Source organism: Drosophila pseudoobscura, unplaced genomic scaffold, assembly GCF_009870125.1.
Source record: "Drosophila pseudoobscura strain MV-25-SWS-2005 unplaced genomic scaffold, UCI_Dpse_MV25 Unplacedtig00000072, whole genome shotgun sequence".
NCBI lineage: Eukaryota > Metazoa > Arthropoda > Insecta > Diptera > Drosophilidae > Drosophila > Drosophila pseudoobscura.
In genome coordinates, this window is record NW_022881708.1 from 483236 (window position 1) to 487606 (window position 4371).

The window sequence follows — 4371 nt, forward strand, 5'->3', positions numbered from 1 at the left end:
TAATGGTTTTTATCCCCAATCGGCCGACTAATTATTTCAATTAAATAAAACTCGGCGCAGAAATAAAATTGCGATATGCTCTTTAATGCGTGACATCCAAATTGCAAGTGTGGCTTGCCTGCCCTTTACATTGCCGCTCCGATCGCTAAGCGCAGCTTCGCTCGGCCGACGTCGGTAGGCAGACGCAAAGCGGAGATAGCGAAGAGCGAGCTGGCAGAGAGCGGGCAAGCAAGCGCAAAGCTTTAACAAACAAATGAGTGACATAGACATAAGTAACAAACAAAATAAACGGCTGAGGGCCAAGAATTAGGTGCTATTTGGTAAGCAGCTAATCGGCTGCGTTCTGCTCCGAACATTCTCGTTTTCTCGCGATCTGCGCTGTGTATGTGTGTATACTGCTTGTGTGGCCGAATGATTTTCGCGCTCAGCCTTCTCCTGTTTTCTGGTGCCTTCTTCCAGCATTTTTACTTTAAGAGCTTCAAATTTTGGCAGCTCGTCACGCGTTTCAATCGCGACTACAAAATTTTCCCAAGATTCGGGCAAACTGCTCAATAACATGATGATTTTTAGCTCATTGTGGAGTTTTATGTCCAGTTCCGCCAATTTTTCAATTGTCTCTACAAAAGAATTGACATAGGCGGACACATCATCGCCCTGCTGCATATTTAGTCGAATAAGTTTTTGATAAAGTTGCACCTTTTGTATGGGGCCTTTTGGCATGTGGAGTTCCTTTAATTTTTTCCATATGGCTTCTGATGTTTCGCACGTCTTTATGTGCACATACTGCGATGCCTTAACATTTAAGGTTATGTACGCCATTGCTTTCTGATCCAATTTATTCCATTTCTCGACAGCTGCGGCATCTCCTCCACTGCCTTTTCCACAGACTACATCCCATAAATCTGTCATTACAAGGACACTTTTCATGGCCATATGCCATACACTGTAATTGCCCTCATCAAGTTTTTCGATTTGATTTGACAAATTCATGTTGCTAATTGTTCCGCGTGTGTGCACAAAATAACTGTTGACAATTTAGCACAACCGACACTCAAACCCAGACGCTTTTTAGTCTGTTATTAAGCCGAAACAACGAACTCTGGGCCCATAACCAATGTTGGATATAATTGTACCGTTTTAGTTTACCGTTATATATATAAGCGATATATAAAACGGAGCTGATACAAGAGACACGTAGTGGTTCGGTTAAACGTTTATTTGAGAGTGAGTAAAGTGTTGCCAGATAATTGTTGCTTATTCAAACAATAGTATCGATTACATTTTTAACATTATCTCCGGTGGCGGGAAATTTATCTACGCAGACGACCTACCTCCGCTGGCAAAACATTTACTTCCGGCGGCGGGACATCTTATCTCGGCAAACAAAATACATCTCTCCGCTGGCGGAAAACTTATTTCCGGTGGCGGGAAATATATATCCCCTGCCGGACAACTTATCTCTGCTGACGAAATACGCCTCTACGCTGGCAGAAAACTTATCTCCGGCGGAGGGAAATTTATATCCCCTGCCGGACAACTTATCTCTGCTGACAAAATACGTCTCTCCGGTGGCGGAAAACTTATCTCCGGTGGCGGGAAATTTATATCTCCTGCCGGACAACTTATCACTGCTGACAAAATACGTCTCTCCACTGGCAGAAAACTTATCTCCGGTCGCGGGAAATTTATATCCGCTGGCGGAAAACTTTTCTCCAGAGGGGGAAATTTATAGCCCCTGCCCGACAACTTATCTCTGCTGACAAAATACGTCTCTCCGGTGGCGGAAAACTTATCTCCGATGGCGGGAAATTTATATCCCCTGCCGGACAACTTATCTCTGCTGACAAAATACGTCTCTCCGCTGGCAGAAAACTTAACTCCGGTGGCGGGAAATTTATATCCGCTGGCGGAAAACTTTTCTTCAGAGGGGGAAATTTATAGCCCCTGCCGGACAACTTATCTCTGCTGACAAAATACGTCTCTCCGCTGGCGGAAAACTTATTTCCGGTGGCGGGAAATTTATATCCGCTGCCGAAAAACTTTTGACCAGAGGGGGAAATTTATACCCCCTGCCGGACAACTTATCTCCGCAGACGACCTACGTTTCTCCGCCGGCAGAAAACTTATCTCCGCTGGCAAAACATTTACTTCCAGCGACGGGAAATTTATATCCCCTGCCGGACATCTTATCTCGGCTGACAAAATACATCTCTCCGCTGGCGGAAAACTTATCTGCGGTAGCGGGAAATTTATATCCGTTGGCGGAAAACTTTTTTCCCCCCCTCTGGAAAACTTATCTCCGCTGGCAGAACATTTACTTCCGGCGGCGAGGAATTTATATCCCCTGCCGTACATCTTATCTCTGCTGACAAAATACATCTCTTCGCTGGCGGAAAACTTATTTACGGTGGCGGGAAATCTATATTCCCTGCCAGACAACTTATCTCTGCTCACAAAATACGTCTCTCCGGTGGCGGAAAACTAATCTCCGGCGGCGTGAAATCTATATTCCCTGCCAGACAACTTATCTCTGCTGACGAAATACGTCTCTCCGCTGGCAGAAAACTTATCTCCGGTGGCGGGAAATTTCTATCCGCTGGCGGAAAACTTTTCTCCAGAGGGGGAAATTTATAGCCCCTGCCGGACAACTTATCTCCGCTGACGAACTACGTTTCTCCGCCGTCAGAAAACTTATCTCCGCTGGCAGAACATTTACCTCCGGCGGCGGAAAATTTATATCCCCGGCCTGACAACTTATCTCTGCTGACGAAATACGTCTCTCCGCTGGCTGAAAACTTATTTCCGGTGGCGGAAAATCTATATCCCCTGCCGAACAACTTATCTCTGCTGACGAAATACGTCTCTCCGCTGGCGGAAAACTTATCTCCGGTGGCGGGAAATTTATATCCCCTGCCGGACAACTTATCATTGCTCACAAAATACGTCTATCCGCTGGCGGAAAACTTATCTCCGGCGGCGTGAAATCTATATTCCCTGCCAGACAACTTATCTCTGCTGACGAAATACGTCTCTCCGCTGGCAGAAAACTTATCTCCGGTGGCGTGAAATTTCTATCCGCTGGCGGAAAACTTTTCTCCAGAGGGGGAAATTTATAGCCCCTGCCGGACAACTTATCTCCGCTGACAAGATACGTCTGTCCGCTGGCAGAAAACTTATCTCCGGTGGCGGGAAATTTATATCCGCTGGCGGAAAACTTTTCTCCAGAGGGGGAAATTTATAGCCCCTGCCGGACAACTTATCTCTGCTGACAAAATACGTCTCTCCGGTGGCGGAAAACTTATCTACGGCGGCGGGAAATCTATATTCCCTGCCAGACAACTTATCTCTGCTGACGAAATACGTCTCTCCGCTGGCGGAAAACTTATTTCCGGTGCCGGAATGTCTATATCCCCTGCCAGACAACTTATCTCTGCTAACGAAATAAGTCTCTCCACTGGCGGAAATCTTATTTCCGGTGCCGGGAAATCTATATCCGCTGCCGGACATCTTACCTCTGCTGACGAAATACGAATCTACGCTGGCAGAAAACTTATCTCCGGCGGCGGGAAAATTATATCCCCTGCCGGACAACTTATCTCTGCTGACAAAATACGTCTCTCCGCTGGCGGAAAACTTATCTCCGGTGGCGGGAAATTTATATCCGCTGCCGGAAAACTTTTGACCAGAGGGGGAAATTTATACCCCCTGCCGGACAACTTATCTCCGCAGACGACCTACGTTTCTCCGCCGGCAGAAAACTTATCTCCGCTGGCAAAACATTTACTTCCAGCGACGGGAAATTTATATCCCCTGCCGGACATCTTATCTCGGCTGACAAAATACATCTCTCCGCTGGCGGAAAAGTTATCTGCGGTAGCGGGAAATTTATATCCGCTGGCGGAAAACTTTTCTCCCCCCCTCTGGAAAACTTATCTCCGCTGGCAGAACATTTACTTCCGGTGGCGAGGAATTTATATCCCCTGCCGGACATCTTATCTCTGCTGACAAAATGCATTTCTTCGCTGGCGGAAAACTTATTTACGGTGGCGGGAAATCTATATCCCCTGCCGGAGAACGTATCTCTGCTGACAAAATACGTCTCTCCGCTGGCGGAAAACTTATCTACGCAGACGACCTACGTTTCATGCAATGACTGCATCTTTCAAGAGGCGATGCAATTACTGCACCGTCAAGTGGCACGTGTGACACCAGCAGAAGGCTGTTACGCGCGGATCCCAGGCAAAACACAGCCCTCCTCCCGCCCAACCGACCGAGGGGCGCTGCCGCATGACGCGCGGTGCGTAGCCGAACCAAACGCGAACATGCAAGAAAGATAGATATTAGACTAACATTCGAGGAAAATTAGCACTA